This window comes from Eupeodes corollae, chromosome 1 (genome assembly GCF_945859685.1).
Source record: "Eupeodes corollae chromosome 1, idEupCoro1.1, whole genome shotgun sequence".
NCBI classification, from domain to species: domain Eukaryota; kingdom Metazoa; phylum Arthropoda; class Insecta; order Diptera; family Syrphidae; genus Eupeodes; species Eupeodes corollae.
The window spans coordinates 259,169,947-259,189,889 of NC_079147.1; the positions used below are offsets into that span (position 1 = coordinate 259,169,947).

General features: G+C 30.3%; 1 protein-coding gene and 1 non-coding gene across 2 annotated transcripts in view; both read left to right on the forward strand.

Moving 5' to 3' along the window:
• Nucleotides 1-19,943, forward strand: part of LOC129940499 (uncharacterized) — a 108,983-nt gene that overhangs the window by 2,441 nt on the left and 86,599 nt on the right. The window lies entirely within an intron of this gene.
• Nucleotides 11,691-11,763, forward strand: Trnar-acg (transfer RNA arginine (anticodon ACG)). Its single transcript has one exon. It is a non-coding gene; the product is annotated as a tRNA-Arg (tRNA).

Consider the following 19,943-nt stretch of genomic DNA (forward strand, 5'->3'; position numbering starts at 1 on the left):
CTAACCACTACTATACTGTTTTTAAAATGCCAAAAAAATATGGGTATTATACAAATGAATGTATGGTTCTAAGCTTATTGATCAAAATAACCAATGAATAGTTCAAATGTCAAATTCGCCATGTTGAATAACTTACTTTCAATTTTTCAAAACTTATTTTAGGACAAATTTAATCAATAATGAAAATCGCATTTTTTATCTATTTTGTGTGTAATGCTCAATTTTTAATAACCCTTAATTCTCATCTATCACTTTTGATTTAATTATTAGACTTGCACCTTTTACTATACACAATGGTGAATTAGTTAATTTTGGAACTCCCTCCATCAGCTTGAAGTTCTTTTGGAAATATGATTAACCGCTGACAAATTATGCCCTTAGCAGAAAAAATGTCTAGTGCGGCCGGTAGCTCTTTTTGTGTTGAATAAATTATTTATGTTTTTTTTTACTCCACCGGTCACATGCTATTATAATAATTCATTGTGTTTACATTGAGGAAGACTTTTTGAGATTTTCACAAATTAACGGAGAAAAAGTTAGGTTGAAAGGAAAAGTTTTTGTTTGGTATTAAAAAAATCAACACGTAAAGATAAGATATATCAGTAAGGTATGTGTTTAGCTTAAATTAAGGTAAGGTATCTGAACATTTATAGCAGTTTTTGTTAATGTCCAGTTTTACTTTAAACTTCTTTTTACATTTTTTTCTTCACACTGAAGTTGTTTGAATTTAATTGAATAGAAAAAAAAGTATTATCAAAAAGTTTTTTACATTTAATTTCTACTATATAAAATGTGTTTAAGGGCCATTTATAGCTGCTATTGGTTACGATCATTGTAGTTTTTTCATAGGTCAGTGATGACTATCATTAAAAATGTATGTCATTGAACTATAAAAAGTTCCTGATTGAAATAAAGTATTCAAAATCAGAGTTAATCATTGAAAGTGACGTGTGAGACTACAAAGAAAATGTAATGTTTTTGTTGGAACGATTTTGTTTTCAATACAGCTGTTCATTGAAAACTATTTTATTACTGAAAAATTAAAAATGAGATTAAAGAAATTTTATCTGTTTTTCCTAAAAGAATTGTAGGTTTTTATGTTTTGTTAAAAAAGTTGTCAGTTAAATTATTATACAAAATTTAAAAACCACCAACAATATTTTACATATAATGAAATAGTTTGATTTCAAAATCTATTTTCGTTAACGAGTTTTTAGTTGAAAATCTATTTTTCCAATTTTAGTTACATTTCATAAAAGCTCTTATTTCTTATATTTATAAGCAAATACAAATTGGATGAATGCAATTAATTTCAAGAAGAACATCAATTTTTACCAAATTTGGGTACTATTTCTTGTAGATTTTATTTTTGAAACTGACTGTTGGATTTTTATACTAAATTGGCTGAATGTCGAAAGCAATGTTTTCTGTGAGATAAAATTGGTTTGAAGCTAATATGTTTAATTTTTGAAAAGATATTTGATTCGAAGGTACATTTTTATCAGGTTGTAGGTTGTTTTTGGTTTTTATTTTTTTGTAAAAAAAAAACACTAAATTTGATATCTATCAAAATTTTCCCGAATGTTTGAAAACAATATTGTTTTTAAAAGACAAAATTACTCGTAGTTTAAAGTCATAATATAAAATTTTTTAAAAGATATTTGAGTCAAAAAAAAATTTTTAAGAACTTTAAGTAATGTTTTTTTCAGTCCTTCCTGCATTATTATGTGTATAACAAAATTTATTTCAAGTCGATGTCTCACCTGGTTTTTGAACTATGGAGGACGATACAAACTTAGCAAGCGTACTGACGTATAAACGTAAGTACACACTCATGCACAGATATGTCTTAAAATTTATTTCGACTTTAGGGACCTTGAAACGTCGAGAAATGTCAAAATTTTTTTTAAATGGGATTTATTTTATAATTAAGGTTCGTATTATTTAAAAGTGCAAAAATCTCATTTGATTCAAAATTATTTACTGTTTAAGTATTATCCAAGTTTCCAAATGTTTTAATGACTAAGCCGACATTTTTTATAGAAATCGATAGAAGGTGGGAGTTTTAAAAAAAAAAAACTTAAACCCAATATACTTCAACTTTGCGGAAAGCTATTGTAGAGTTATCAAAATAGAGTACATTAGTAATTTCTGGAATTCATTAGGAAACTGGAAGATACACATGCTCGAAATGAAATTTTCTCAAACATTACTTGGTTATCAATAAAATTAGTTCCTTTTGTGAAACACTTAGTGATGAATAAATAAATAAAAATTTAAAACATTGAATAGTATCTTTTATTTATTTCAAGTCTTAAAATTTGCAAAAAAGTCCAATACGTTGCAATAGGGTATTCGAAGTTGAATAGTAGATTGGACTTTTAAGGATGCCATAACCTATTCAACTTGTCAGATATTAAACTTAGAAAAAAGCAAGTATTAGACATTTTTCCATGTTTAAAAATTTGTTGTTTTTTTTTGTGGATTTCGAAAGCCAGAAACAACTATTTAAAAAGTTAAGTTTATCAACTTTAAAAACGCTAATTCGGGAAATCGTCGTTTTTAAATTTCTAAGAGTTTTAAAAAATATAATAATAAAAAAAAGTCGTATCTTTTTGTTTAAAAAACTTAATTCAAAAACCATCTTTTATAAGCTCTTAGTTGTTTTTGTAGGTTTTTGTTTTTGTAAAAAAAATTGATAATTGGATTTCGCTAAGAAAATAAAACAAAGTAACTTCAATGTTTTGGATATAATTAAATGAGATAAATTTCAATGTCGTTATTTTTTCCAGTTGAAGGTTATTGTTCCTTATACACAAATGTCGATTGGATTTTGTCTAAGAAAATTAGTTCATACTAACAACAATAACTTGTGCAGAATGAAATAATTTTGTGGTCGACACATTAATTTATTCTCGATATATTCGAGTCGAAAATCACTTTTAATAATATTTAGTTTTTGTAAAAAAAAACTTTCACTTTGTTCTCCAAAAACCTCCGTACGTTCGCGACATTTTTTCATCGTCCATAGCTGAAGAACCAGAACAAATATTGATTTCAAATAAATTTTAGTATACAGATAAAAAGGCAGAAAGATGCAGAAGGGGCTCTCAAGAAAATTTCGTGGGTGGTTTTTTTTACCATAGCATTTGAAAAAAAGGTGAAAATTTTGGTTAACCTTAAATATCTTAGGAACCAAAAACGCTAGAGACTTGAATTAAATTTTATATAATATATTATAACCTGATACCACACAAATATATTTTTGGAAAATATCCAATTAACCGTTTTTTTATAAATCAAAAAAACTGAAAAAAAAAATTGTCACCTCCAAAATTTTGCGATTAAAATATGATTTCATCTCCAAAACAATTTTGTGCAACGAAGAATAATGTTTTTGACATCTGATACAATTTTGAGAAAAATTGAATTTGACAGTTTTTTGTATAAGAAATAAAAATTAAAAAAAAACATTACTCAAAGTTGGTAAAAATTGAATATCGATTTAAATATCTTTTCAAAAACTTGAAATTTAGGCTTCAAATTTATTTTGCCTTATAAAAAATATTGTTTTCAACATTCTGAAAAATTTTGAGAAAAATCGAATTGACAGTTTTTCTACAAAAAATAATCACCTAAAAAAATTAATAAAAGTTGGTAAAAATTGATTTTCGACTCATATATCTTTTCAAAAATTGTAGATATTGATTTTAAACTACTTGTTAATATTTAGTAAAATTTAAAAAAAAATCTAATTGACAGTTTTTTTACAAAAAATAAAACTCTAAAAAAAAAAACAATACTAAGACTTGGTAAAAATTTACTTTCGATTCAAATAGCAGAAAATATTCTTTTCGATATTCAGTAATTTTTATATACAAATCCAACAGTCCGTTTTTTCATACAAAATAAAATCTACAAAAATTAGTTCCCAAATTTGGTAAAAATTGATACGTGACAAACTTTTAAGCTGGGTCGCATCCCAGCCTCTTTTTAATGTTGAGATATAGTCTATGGAAGATTGTTTCACAATTATATTTATCTAAAAACGATTGAAAATTCAAGAAAATATGTAGAATTGTATTACTATTTTTCATGATAGTACGAGCCTTAATTTCAATCATGAGCATTCACCTTTTGATCTGTCAAAAAATGTTTTAGTGTAGAAATATTTGGACCACATTTTTTTTCATAAAAAATAAGTCAGAAAAACTATATTTTGATATGTAATCCATATATATTTATAGCAGTCAATAAACTTAACACTACTATTAACAGTTCTTGATATTTATTTAGTCCACAGAAACAAATACACTTATAAGTATCATGTCAGGTTCTGGAATTATAGATTTATATAGCTTACAAAACATAACAAAACTTCAACCTATTTATTTTTTATATTCCTATTTCAATCATATTTGGCAGCAAAAAACATGAGCCTGCAAGAGATGTGAAATTAAACGTATAGGTGGTTTTCTTATTCACCAGACACTCCTTTAACGGAAGTAGACTTTTCCTGGTCTGTCTATCATTACCATAAAATATTTAAATATATAAATCAAGTCAAACTCGCTTAAAGATATACTTTCACCTTAAATCATCACAATTTTTAACCAAAACATAAAAATAAAAGAGGACAACATTCAAATCCCATCAGGAACAAACCATCGATCTTTTTCTTTTCGCCTTGTCATGGAATACAAAACCATCCAGGTTGGTAAGCATTCGTATGAATATTCGTACAACATCGATAAATGTCTATTAAAAGCCGGAAAAGAGTTTACTACTTGTTTGCATCCATAGATCTTGCCATAGTCGCCAATATGATGACAAGATCGAGAGCAGCATGTCTTTTGAAAAAAAAAACAAGTCCTCACCCGGCGCGGCGCTGTGTTCCTCCCATTTTATAAATTTTCAATTTGCATTTAGATATCAGCAGGTGACCACAAGCACGACTTATGATTAAAGTTATGTATGTTTATAAATATTTATACATAAATAAATGCATGTTGCTATATATATTACTACTAAGAGCGATTATGTTGCAGCGACATGTCAAGGATAAGGCGCTGCGATCTGAACTAAGAGCACTTATTCTAATTGAATGTCTTTAGCTTCGGTGATGCCGATGCTGATGATGCTATGGAAGGAAGTCCACATATCCCGTTCTAAATTCACACATTTACCATTCCCGGCCGGCCATAAATATATAAGCCTGCCTCCATACACAAAATCTGGCCACCTCGATAGCAACATTTATTATAGGCAAGAGTATATACTAGGATGCACAACCATAGACGACTACGCCGATAAATCAGTTAGACTCACCATCTTAGATGAATTATTGCCCCAGAACGTTGCGCCTTTTTATTCGAAATTCTATAGCTTTTGTCTCGCGTATACCGCATTCCACAGCGAGTCCGGATTTAGGCTATAAGCCTGTGGTGTTGCTGATGTGTGTTGCCAAATAGCCTGGAAGTCATCAAACTGGTAACTAGACACTTCTATATCTTATACTCTGAGATCGAACCATATTAATTTCTTTTATGTATCCACTTGCACCATCTCTGGAAGCCAGCACATTAATACTCATTTCTCAATCATCATAACCGCCATTTAAGCCAACTGTGACGGCCATGTTTGGATTCAAATCGGAACTATATACGAACTGCGGGACTGGGAGTCATTGATCGGCTGATCGAAACAAACGCGAAATAATATCAATTGCAATTACTCTGATTACATATATCGACATCGGCCCCGGCTTCAGTATCGGCATTGTCAGTCTTAGAGGTGGTATTTTGTGGTTCACCATCAGATGAAGCCACAAGTGTTGTTTTTGAAATAACTTCTCGCTATCGTCGCCGTCCTCCTCGTCGTGTATAAGAGTTCGAGGTGGCAATTTTCTTTCCAGCTGATTTAATTGCCAAAGCCCAATTATTGTTAGAAAAACTTTCTATCCTTTCCTGCTGCATATTTCAACTACAAAACTGCATCAAAACACCAATAAAAATATGTAATAATTTGTTTTTGTATTTCTTTTTATAAATTTGGAACTGGTTTAAAGCCTTTACAGCCATATAGATTTGAAAGATTGTGTGAATATCCATTCGGTCTATCTGAAAATGGGATGGAGAGCGGAGTTTGAGATGACGGAACATTAGTTTCTTATAATGCATAACCTGTGTTGCAAGTGCTTTTGGCTTTTGGCTTGTGGTTTACTTGTTTTTCCATCGATAAAACATAAACACAAACAAGGAGCCAACTGGATCACATTCTCCAGATGCGCCATACAGTGGGAATACTGCACGTAATATAAGATCGGTTTAAGTTCAGGACAAAGCCTGCCATATCCTCTTTTTTGTTTTAGCTTAGAGTTTTTATTTTCTATTTTAAGTTAAACGATGTGAAGGACAAGCTTTTAGACTTCTCACCGGTCGAATTCAATAAAGATCATAGTAATGCCGTTTTTGGGAGACACACAACAAATTATCCATCACGATTTTTTTCCTGAGTTAAATAATCCTTCCCACTGTTAAATAAAAGTTAAGTTGCATTTTATTACAGTGACAAACATTTGTATAGTTATTACATTAATACTGGGATGTTGTGAAATTAGAATAAATTAAATGAGTCTAAAATTCAATAACTTTAACTTTCGCAATCAAATACGCAACGATAGTTAGTCAAAGTTTAGAGTCTTGTAATCAGTTTTGCACTATTATTTTTAATAATCAAACATAATACCTCTTGAACATCATTTAACGAGTGGTTGGTCAGACAGGTGCTGTTCTGCTTTAACATGTAATCTACATCAATGTAGAAAAATCGCAAATTCAACAAAATAATTAAAAGTGCGTATACGCCTCAGTGTACAATTGGTTTATTATTGCTTTTATGGAGAATAAAACTATGGCATATTCACGGTAGGTGGTTATAGCTTAAAACTAACTTGAAATTTATTTAAATTGCATTGAAGATTTAAATACAAGAGAAAACTAAGCATGCCTTCATATTTGTTCTTGAGAGAGAGTGCGAAAAGAATTAAAAAATGGTCTTAGAAACTAATACGAAAAATGGAAGAAATATGGATGCATATGCATTATATAAATGTTCATGTTATGTATATTGTATATACTTATATGTATATGGTGTTATCTTTTTTTATGAAATGTTTGAAGCGCGCTTTAAGGTTTCGGACATTTTAAGAGCATATTTTTAATTAAAATAAATAGTCAAACATTTTATGGGATCTAAGGATTTTAATAAATTTGATTTTTAACAATTGGTCTTTATATTTTCGGTCTAATAATGATAACACACTCATTTTTTTTAAATGGTTTAATTGTTATGCAACACATTTTTTCCAAGGTATAAGAAAAAGAAGCTCAACCAAGGTTGCATGGTAGAGCAATTCAATTAGCTCACTACCATTGGCTTAATTGAGCATTTCCTTAGAAAAAGTGACACTTCGCATTATTTGAAGAAAATTAAATAATGTGGATACGGTAACTGTTTTTCAAAGAAATTTTACAACAATCGTTGCTGTTTTTATCCTAACATTGGTCAATAGATAAAAATTGGTAAACGACTGAAAACCTCGATAGCAAAAATAGATTTTGAAATCAAACCGTTTCACCATAAGAAAAATATTGTTGGTTATTAAATTTTTTTTAGAATAATTTTACTGATAACTTTTTTAACAAAACACAAACTATGGGAAATTATCAGTGTGGGTTACATCACAGCCTCTTTTAAATTTAAATTTAGGGGCGTGTTATCCACCCATTGTTCTTGTATTTAGTTTTGGAATAATTTTGAATAAAGAAGAATGATTGAGTTTGAGGTATTAACAAAATTCCCATAGCCCTCACAAAAGTTACTATTATTTAATAAAATGATTTAATTCGGTAGAGTGTTTTTTCAACTAGAAATTAACTTAAAGATTTTCTTAAAAATATTAAAATCTTATCCTCGTCATGGATTCAACTACATTTTGAATGATATTTGATGGAATAATGTTTCAAGCCGTTTGTATACTTTGGAAAAATCGTCCAAACTATTAACATATTCACGATTAATTTTCCGTTTCCGTCCCAAAGATTATCAATTGAGTTCAAGTGTGGTGACTGTGTCACGTGCGTTGTCCTGCTGAAAGACCCAACGCAATAGCATTTCTAATTCTGCCTATGATTAGATTAGATTAAATTTTTTATTAGAATATTATAAATACATTTTACAAATCATGTTTTTACATACATATATACAAAAAAAATAATTATGACATGGCATTTGCCGTCTGCCAGATTGACCATTAGCATAAATTATACAAATAATAAAGAAGATAATTTTAAGACTTTAATTTTAAAAAGTAAGAATTAATTTAAGTGGAATATTGCTGATAAATCAGAAATCTTCGTTCATAATTCTAGATCTATAACTTAACGCGATTTTGCAACATTTGTACAAATTGCCGACATTCATCTCATCCAGCAAGGCAACAACTTGTTCATCCGATAAGAAGTCACTTCCAAAAATGCTCCTTCTTGTTGCCTTTAAAGTAGGGCTTTTTCCAACGAAATGAATAGCGTCCTCTCTTTCTCTGAGATTGCACATACTGCACTCCAATGGTAATTCGGGTCTATGTGGTATGAAATTCAGGCTTATAAGTTCGCATCGGAGTCTAACCGCATTGTTGAAATCTCGTTCACACTATTCGCATCACTGAAGTACTTTCTTTAAGCAAGGTTGTGGTTCAGCTTTCTATAAATAGTTCTGAATAAGGACTCGAAAGCTTCAGCTACATAATTTTCTCTACATTTTTCATCTACTTTCGCAATGACATCATATAAGATATCCTTGCAACTTGATATGCTTCCAACGTTTAAACTGAACTCCACGTTACATTCCTCGGCGAGGCAATTCCATTCCCTGTACCAGCTATTTTGATTTTGTGCTGCTTTAAGAGCTGCTTTCTTGACCAGTCGGGAATCAGTCATCTTGAAAACTTTCAGTAAATAGTCGTCTTGCAGTTTAAGGGTTTTGACGAATAGAGACGAAATACTCTTTTCACGTAGTAAGTTAATAGTTTATCCACTGTGTGAAACTTTTAACATCCCCAAGCTTGACAAAACCAGCTTGACACTCGTTTACCACATTTTGCGTTGTAATCCTTCTTGTAAGTCGTTTCTGTAACATTGTTGTGAAGATCTTATATGTTGCATTTAGAAAAGAGATTACTCGATAGTTCGCTGCATCCAACAAGGATCCTGTTTTGTGTATCGGGAATATTACAGCATTCCTGAATTCATCTATCGGAAGATTCTCCTCAAAAACATTATTAAATAAAGTTACCAGATGTACTTTATTCTGCCTTTGTATTACGTCCTCTAAAATAATTTTTGAACACATATTGGGATATTATTTCATTTAAGCGATGCAATGGGTCTAAACCAGCAGCAAAAAAACAAATCCACACTATTACATTCCCACCGCCATGCCTTAGAGTATTTAAACAATAACGTGACTGACATCTCTTGCCACTTGGTCTTCTTACGTATTATATTCCATCACTTCCTATTATATAAAATTTCGTCACTTGCTCACTTCGCCTTGAAACAAGCAATTAAATAACACCAAAATCAGATAAATAAAAAAAATATCTAGGTTTTTTGAATGCATCAAAGCTGGGTTCTACTTTTTATTTACGGTTTTGCTCGTTGTTATTTAAAACAAAATAACTCCTGTACAGGATCTTATAATTTTGTATTACTTCCCTTTAGACATATTATAATAAGCTCTTATAAATAATTTTTGAAACATAATAAATTCTCTTTTTATACCTTTTAATAAGTTGGAAAAATGTTAGAACACTAGCTGCGCTTTCTTTAAGAACAACTTTGGTTAGCATTAAAAAGGTTATATTGATCCAACTTTTATAGATAGACATACGCATTTTTATTTACAAGTATTGAAGGGGAACAATTCTTTCATGCATTATTTTAGCAAAACTTTAACGGTTTCCGCAATGTTCACCATTTTTTATTGGTTCTTGACTAAATATTTTATAGTCCATACCCTTATTAGAACTCAATGGAAGAATTTTACAAATCAAACCAGTAGTTCCTGCGATAAGCGCGTTCAAACAAACAAGCAAACAAACAAATATAAGTTAAAATATATGCAATTAACAATTAGAAGACCTAAATAAAATGTATAGGGTGCACATTGCAAGGGTATTTGGTAGCATAATTCTTGAGTTTGCTTAACGCTGATTCACTGTATTCCAACATTCTGATTTAATCTTTCCTTGTAAAGCATCATCAGACAATCTTAAGTTGACCCAGAAGTCAAAATAGTATAATTTGAATTATTTAAAATAAGAGTGTTAATATAATGTTTCATTGCTTTAATGGCGCTAAGTCCGTTAACACAAGTGCAAATATTAAACATATAAAATAATAATTCCACACAGTTAATCATGCAAGTCTGATTATTATTATGTTAGCGTGTTTGACTTCAATAAATAAAATTAGTTTTCTTCTTCATCAAGACAAAATCATGACGAGTATAATGTTATGTATGGCCATGTTTTCGCACTTTGCCTTCGAACATCATCTTTCATTCCTATGCTGTGTTCTTTTGTGTCACTTAGTATATGAACTCGTAAGTTGGATGGAATTGAAGTGTTTGCTCACATTTCACACGTACCACTCCGAAACTCTTCTTGAAAACCCACTTCGTCAATGAAAGAATACGAGAAAGTATAATTTTAGTCACACATTTTTGTGTCAAAGAGATGTTACTACTCGTAGGTATATGCACTTGACACAGAAATATGTGTCAAATTTTTCATACTCAGTCAATTAAACATTTTATCAAAATATTATGAAAATATCATTTCCAGAGATTTTGTTGCCATCACTTTGATTATTATTTATCCGTTTTATAAGCTTGTTAAGTTGCTAATTGAGTGCACTCAAGTATAGAGTTAAGTTTATTATATTTCCCAACACTATACCATAAACTAACGCAGTCCAAGAAATCATCTTCGTCGTAGCTATAGCCGGCCACGATTCACCATATGGCCATTCAGGAAGGCTATACCTTGCCTTATAACTTGGCTAAGAATGGGAATGGCAAACAATATACTCTTCCCAACCATAGCAACATTCTTGAAGCTGAGGCAAAGGCAGAGTCATAGAAGCATAGTTAAAAGGTTTATAACGTCGATATTCCGAAGCTCCGGAGGCGATGGCCAAACGCCAAATAGAAACACCATCACTCCTCGACTACATAGCCTGCTGGCCGTCAAATTATATGGTGTGTAAATTTACTCAGTCGAGTGGGAAAAAGTGCAGTTGGTCTGTTTCTGTGATGTCTGATGTGTAGTGTATACCTACTTTTTCGCATCGTGATTTTGCGTGATGTTTCCATGTAAACATACGGTTTATGGTTTGAAGTTATAAATGATGACTTAAATATTAATAAGTAGTTACGTTTAGGTAGGTAGGTACATATAGATACAAATTTCTGCTTTATTCCAATTTAAATTTTGAGGAAATGATTTTGATTTCCTTCAATTTTACTTCGTCACATGTTTCGTGTTAAAATCAAATATTCGACCTTGTAAAATGAGATAAGTAAAAGCTACAAAGCTTATATTTACTAATGCACTATCATTTTTCAACGGTCTTGTGGCGCAATGGATAACGCGTCTGACTACGGATCAGAAGATTCCAGGTTCGACTCCTGGCAAGATCGAGAATTCTTTTTTTCTTCAATTATAAAAATGTATGTTAACGGTACATGGCAAACAGATGTTAAGTTAAAAAATTAAATCAATTTTTGGTTGAAACAATGATTTCTTTGAACACACAGGTTTTATCTAAAAATTTAAATTCTTTCAATTACAAACTTTAGTTTGACTCATGCCTTTAAAAAATTAAAAATAGTAAATTGTTCTGCACTCTTATATTTATATAGGGTTTTGATTGAACATTTTTGGTGGTGTATTTATTAAGAATAAAGCTGCCTTTTGTGTTTAAAACAATTGCGCAGTATTTAGTAAAAGTTTAACACAGTATTTGTAAGAAACTAAGCTAATACTAAAATTTGTTTATATTTTTTAAGACTTTAGCATCTTAATCTTGTCTCAATATTTTACTTAAAGTAAAATTCACAAAATTGATACTTTGAATACAGATTTATCCATTTTGTGGTTTTAAAAGTTAACGTAAATAAAATACATATAAAATATTTTTGTCATGATATTTCTTTGTATTCTTAAGTTTTAACTTTGACATTATGTTTGAAGCACTACATCTTTTAAATGACCACCACGGGAATTGTTGCAAGCATCGATTCTTTTGAGGCGATTTTCGAGCACTTTTTAACACATATTGGGCGGTATCTCAGCCATAACTTGACGAATTTTGGTTTTTAAGTGTTTGAGAGTTATTGGGGTATCTGCATAAACACTTTCTATTGTGTAGCCCCACAAAATAGTACGTCCGTACGTTCGCGACGTTTTTTTCGTTGTCCATAGCTCAAGAACCAGAAGAGATATCGACTCCAAATAAATGTTGTTATACAGATAATAAGGCACAAAGATGCAGAAAGGGCTCTCAAGAAAATTGCGTGGGTGTTTTTTTTACTATAGCAGTTTAAAAAAAAGGTGAAAATTTTGGTTAACCCTAAATATCTTACGAACCAAAAACGTTAGAGACTTAAATTAAATTTTATATAATATATTGTAACGTGATACCAAACATACATATTTTTTGAAAAAAATATATCTAACAGTATTTTTTATAAATCAAAAAAACTGAAAAAAAAATAATTGTCACCTCCAAAATTTAACGACTAAAATATAATTTCATCTCCAAAACAATTTTGAGCAACGGAGAACAATGTTTTTGAAATCTGATAAAATTTTGAGAAAAATCGAATTGACAGTTTTTTTTATAAAAAAATAAAAAATCTAAAAAAAACATTACTCAAAGTTGGTAAAAATTGAATATTGATTCAAATATCTTTTCAAAAACTTAAAATTTAGGCTTAAAACTTATTTTATCTTATAACAAATATTGAAAACAATATTCAATAAAATTTTGAAAAAAATCGAATTGACAGTTTTTTTTACAAAAAATAAAAACCTAAAAAAAAATAATAAAAGTTGGTAAAAATTAATTTTCGACTCAAATATCTTTTCAAAACTTTGAAATATTAGCTTCGATTCACTTTAATCTTTCAAAAACTATTGTTTTCAACGTGCAGTAAGATTTTGAAAAAAAACGAATTGATAGTTTTTTTACAAAAAATTAAAAACCGAAAATAAAATAACAAAAGTTGGTAAAAATTGAATATCGACTCAAATATCTTTTCAAAACTTTGAGATATTGGCTTTAATTTACTTTTATCTTTCAAAAAATATTGTTGTCAACATTCAATAAAATTTTGAATAAAATCGAATAGACAGTTTTTTTTACAAAAAATTAAAAACCGAAAAAAATTAATAAAAGTTGGTAAAAATTGATTTTCGACTCAAATATCTTCTCAAAAATTGTAGATATTGTCTTATATCTACTTTTATCTTTCAAAAAATATTGTTGTTAACATTCAGTAAAATTTTGAAAAAAATCGAATTGATAGTTTTTGTACAAAAAATTAAAAACCTAAAAAAAATTAACAAAAGTTGGTAAAAATTGATTTTCGACTCAAATATCTTTTCAAAAATTTTAGATATTGGATTCAAACTTATTTATTTTACAGAAAATATTGTTTTCAATATTCAATGATTTTTATATAAAAATCCAAAAGTTCTTTTTTTCATGAAAAAATCTACAAAAAGTAGTACGCAAATTTGGTAAAAATTGATACAAGTACATATAGACAAACTTTTAAGCAAGACAAATCGACAGACGGGTTGGGAAGTTATCAGTGTGGGTCGCATCCCAGCCTCTTTTTTTTAATGAAATGGCCTCTCTTCAATTAATTGAGGCTTCTCAGAACACCAAATACGATAATTGTTTTTGTTAACATACCCATCGAACGAGAAATGTGCTTCAATGCTGAACAAAATTTTGTTCGAAAAATCCCCGTCCACCGCCAGTTGTCCAAGCACCAATTCGACGTATCTGCCACGTGGTCACCTGGCTTCAGTTGTTGTGTGATACGGATGTAGGTGTACATCCAAATGCAAAATACGCAACAATGTGCCTTAAGACAGTCCTAATTCGTGCGAACGACAAGGAATCGACACATTCTGGTCTTCGGCAACACTTTCACTCACAGCAGCGATATTTTCAGTGATACGATATTTGTAACCAATAACCAATCCAGTTTCGTCAAATTTCTTCTCAATTTTGCCAATTGCTTGTGCAGTTGGAGGATTATGTAAACCATAATCTCCTCTTAAAGTACGATATGTGGCTGTGGCAGAATCACCATTTTTGTAGTAGGTTTAAACAATTTGTATTCGTTGTGCGATAGTTAAGCGATCCATGTTTGTAACTGTCAGACTTTCAGCTAAAAAAAAATTGGTTTAACAACTTAGTTTGACAAATGTCGGATTTCAGCTCTATAATTTTAAAACTGCAAAATGGATAACCCGTTACTTGAATCTAAAATAATTTTCTACTTTTGTAGTAAACAAAAGCTGCCAATTCGATATTTATAACTAATTTTAAATTTATAAGTTTTTTCCGAGATATTATAATCAAAAACGAAATTTAAGGTTATTATTTATTTCCTACAACAAAATCCTGGTTTGAGTTTTGTAAGAAAATTACATTGCATGTTTTGTAAGGAAAAAATAAATTTCAAGTTGAGTCAAAAATTAGTTTTTACCAATTTTGTCAATTGGATTTTTTTTTTATTTTTCTAAAATCATAAAATCGATTTCGTTTTATAAGGTCAATAATAAGAAGCCACTTTTAAAACCCTTTTTAAGTAATTCGAGTGCATTTTTTTTATTATTATTTTTCTCTCACATCTATATTTTTCTAAAATATAATGAGATGTCAAAAAATATTTTTTCGTTCGTGTCATTGTTTTAATTATAAAAAAACAGTAAGTAGATTTTTTTCAAAATTGCACTGACGCACAAAAAAGCATCACGTCAAAAACCTTTCTTGAAGCAATTGGGTTGTTTTGTTAAAAGTATTGGACATATAGAAACGGGATTGGTTTCGAATATTATTTATGAGGGAAAAAATAGGCTTAAAATTCGGAAATAATTTAGAAAACTAAACTTTATTCGCGGTTTTGACGATTTTTTGCAATATTGCGTCTCGACCTCGGGGTAAAAAACCTGGATACGAAGCCATAAACACCTAGAAAAAAATTAAATCCACCAGATTTAAGGAAAAGTCAAGAGAAAAGACTTCTTGACTAAAAATAGTAAACCTATATACATGTATTAAAAGTATTCGTTTCCAAATTTATCAAAAACTTTTATAAATTTTTAGATTTGGCTTGTTAGTATTTAATCAATTACCGACAAAAGTTCTTAATTTCAAGATTTAAAATAATATTTTTCTGATACTATGAAAAAGTTATTGCTAGAATGGATTTTTATCTTTAAGAAAAGTTATACCACATTAATGTTGAAGTTTTCGTCAATTTCCAATCTTGGATTTTGTATGTCAATTCACTTTTCTAAAAAAATACACTTCCCGCCTCACAGGGGTTATAAAGACACTCATTCTTTTCGCCCAATCGGCTCACTCCAGTCAATATTTTGAGTTTGAGTTTATAACTCATAAATTAGCCATTTACACAAATAAAAATGAAGTGCAAGACTGGAAAATTAATATTTTTTTTAAAAAAGTAAGTAAAGTAAAACTTTGAATCTTCAAATATTATTAAGACAGTATATAAGAGATTGAGCAGACAAAAATTATTGAAAGCAGCTCATCCGTGCGTCTGTATTTGCGTACGGTCATACTCCGTACTTTTAGTAATGCAAAAAGATTCAGAAATGGCTCTCAAAGAAATCGAGTGGGTGGTTTTGTTACCACAGCAATTTAAAAAAGAGGTAACAATGTTGGTTTACCCAAAATATCTCACGAATCAATAACCTTAGCGAGTTAAATTAAATTGTTTGACATATATTATGACGTGATATTAAACTTATATATTTTTATAAAAAAATTAAACTAATTGTTTTTTATAAATAAAAAAAATGGTTGTGAATTCCAAAATCTTCCGACCAAAAATTATTTTATCGAATTGACAATTTTCTTACAAAAAAATAATACCTGCAAAAAAAATTACCAAAAGTTTGTAAAAATTGAGTTTCGACTCAAATACCTTTTCAAAAATTTGAGATATTGGCTTTAAACTAATTTTATCTCACAGAAAATATTGTTTTCGAAATTCAAAAATGTTTGTATAAAAATCCAACACTCCGTTTTTTTCATAAAAAATTAAAATCTACAAAAAATAGTACGCAAATTTGGTAAAAATTGACGGTTCTTAATATCTCTAAAATTAATTTCATTCATCCAATTTGTATATATAAGAAATAATTTTTTTGAGAAATCCTAGTAAAATGCTTAAAAATTGGATTTCGACTAAATATCTTGTTAGCAAAAATAGATTTCGAAATCAAACTATTTCATTACATACAAAATATTGTTGGTAATTTCTAAGAATAATTCAACTGACAACTTTTTTAACAAAACACGAACACCATTTTTAAGCAAGACAAATCGACAGACGGGATAGGAAGTTATCAGTGTGGGTCTCATCCCAGCCTGTTTTTTAAAAACATTTATAACAGCGAATACTTAAGAGCAATCCATGCATTTTTTTAACAACAAAAATGGGTCGTGAAGTTAATTTTTTAGTATCTTATGAATTTATAATTTTTGTGAAAACAAAAATTTCGTTTCTCTCATAATTTCAATTTATTCTTAAATTAAATCAAAAACTGGAGCAAGTGTGTCACCAACAGATTTATACCAATTATAAATGTTGATCAGCTGACGATTGATGGTCGCTATTCCCTCCCTATGCTATTAAGAACGTGTCTATTATTAACTTTTGGCAAATTTATCGCAATTTAAACAATACAAATATAAACACCAAAGGAAAGGCGAAAGTTGTGAGGAATTAGTTTTATGCGATGCTTAGCTATTAAGTTTCATTTCACTTAACATTTTTAGCTAATTTAAGTCCTATCTTCTCTCATCTTAATATATTGGTGTCAGTTGTTGTTAATAAATTTAAATTAATCAATTGAAATTTCTCAAAAAGTGGGTTTATGAAATTCACTTTTAAACTCAGTTTGTGTTTAAAATATTAACATACATTAAATCACTAAAAATGACTAAAAATGACTTAATTGATTTAATTAAAACTGTTGTTGGTATTTTTGTTGCGAATAAAAGAATGTTTTGTCTTATAAACATAGTTGTTGAAAAAAAAATGGCATTGCAGTCTCACTTTACTTAACCAACTTTTTTTTAATACTAAACAAAATTGGTAAAAACTAATTTTCGAATCGAATATCTGGAGGAAAATTTAAGGTATTAACAGCTAAAACTATTTCAATAAAACATTGTTTTCAACATAAGGTAATTTTCTTAGAAAATGAAATCGACCTTTTTACTTGCGACTTATAGGAACTATTTATGCTAGTTTTGTCTGTCGTCACTCCAAAAACCTTAACCATTAGGTGAAATGAGTTAAAACTTGGAAGTTAAGGCTTTAAGTAGATTCGCGTTGGACGTTTTCAAAAAACAGAAGTTATTGTAATGGGTCCGAATTGTCAAGTTGAAAATTTTGACATTTCTCGACGTTTCAAGGTCTCTAGAGTTGAAATAAAAGATTTTAAAAAGATGTCTGTGACAACATGCGTGTGTACGTAAGTTCGTACGTCCATGCGTCGCGGTACGTTCCCTACCTTTTTTTTCCTCATCCATAGCTCAAGAACCAGTAAAGATATCAACTTTAAATAAATTTTGTTATACAGATAATATTGCAGAAAAATGCAGAAAGGGCTATCAAACAAATTGTGAGGTTAGTTTTTTTACCATAGCAATTTAAAAAAAAAGGTGAAAATGTTGGTTAACCCATAATATCTCGGGAACAATAACGCTAAAAATACAAGACAAATCGGCAGACGGGATGGGAAGTTATCAGTGTGGGTGGCAACTATCCTCTTTTTTGTATTAGATCTTCTTTTAATCTAATTCTACCTAAACTCATATATTATGAGACTTAAAAGTATAATTTAAAAAAAAAAGGAATCTATCAACTTATTAACCTGTTCTTATCATCCCCAACTGATTACATACACGTATTTACCAAACACTGCACGTTCGTGCGTTCGTTCATAACTTTTATTTTTCATAATTCTGTCAAAAATCTCACAGGAATTTATTTTCCCCACATTTGCAAGAAAAAAATATTAATAATTATCATTAATCGTGTGTCTATAAGTCAATTTTATGTTCACAAATTCATTTTGCAACATGTTGAGATATAAAATCAATTAAGGACACATAAGAGCCTACATAAAGTCTACGTACAAAGATAAGCAAGCTTATTTATATGACGTTCCCACTATATCTACCGCATTTAAGAAAAGTAGATTGTTATAACACTTTTCTTATGAATATTTTCTGGACTCATAAACCTGATCCCGAACAGGCTTTTAACATTGAGAGTTTCCACTTTCTTGTTCCAGATGTTGGATTGGCAAGAGCATATTTTTCATCTCATCAAACATTCTAATCTCAATTAATCAACATACAATCTATTTTCTTTTTCGAATGGAAAATCAAGCGGGGGCAAATTGAGTGGTTCACATTTGCGGGATTCATGTCACAGTCCATTCGATCAATTCACTCTCCAATAGGCCATAAAAATAATATGGCTATTCAAAGGACCATGGGAACAAGTTTTTGCTTGCCTCAATAATAACTCGACATACACCCAACTGATCTTCCTCGCTTCCATCACATCAGTGTTGTATAATTAAACGCCCCAATAGCGCCATCAGAGAATTATCTTGCTGTTCAGGTATTATTATCGCAATCATTGGTTCTTTTCTCTCAAACGTCTATAAGGAAAGAAAAGATTCAAATTACGACAGCGGCCTAATTACGATCTAAAGACATAAAATTAACATCTTAATCTTTGATGCGAGCTTCGATCCACCTAACTGACCCACACACGAAATAAAAACTAAACCTTCACCAAAGAAATTGAAACCAAAAACATCACATAAATGAACACAAATCGATAGTTCGACACAATTCCAACTCTGGATGTCTTGAAATCCAAAGCCAGAGCCATCATCAGCAGAGATCACCTCCGCAAACAGCAACTATAAGAAATGAAAGTCAAGTAGTTCTGGGTGAATCAAAAGAATCAGGTCAATTAATATACATCGAGACGTGGACGGACGCAGTGGACGATGGACGACGACGTTTAGAACCAAATGGTTCCTCCTCTTCCTCCACCACGATGGATGATGCTGGTGCGTGGATGGAAAGAGTGTTATCAGTAGCGATGATGGTTGACTCTAATGAGAGAGTCCCAGATTAAGTCGCACAGCTAACCGGCTTTTGTGTGTCGTAACGACCTCGACATTGTACACCTCGAGCTTGCGAAAGAGAACGCCAAGAACATAAACAACAAGAAGTTGGCGTCGGTGAGTTTGAGCAAAGTGGAGTCAGCCGGCCTGGAAAAGATCTACGATCGAATGCGGAGTTATGGATTTTATTGCAAAAAAAAAGTATCTCGAAACTTGAAGAACGATTTGACCCACTAAGTTGTTGTTTGTGCAAAAGGTTTATGTGTCTGATGGTTAGGAGTGACATTGCTACATGTCTGGTCTGGTCTGGCCAGAGATGAAAGATGATCAAGAAGACTTCATTTGATGTGTGCTAGAGATGGAGATGGTGATGCTGGCTTGAGCGAATTCATAT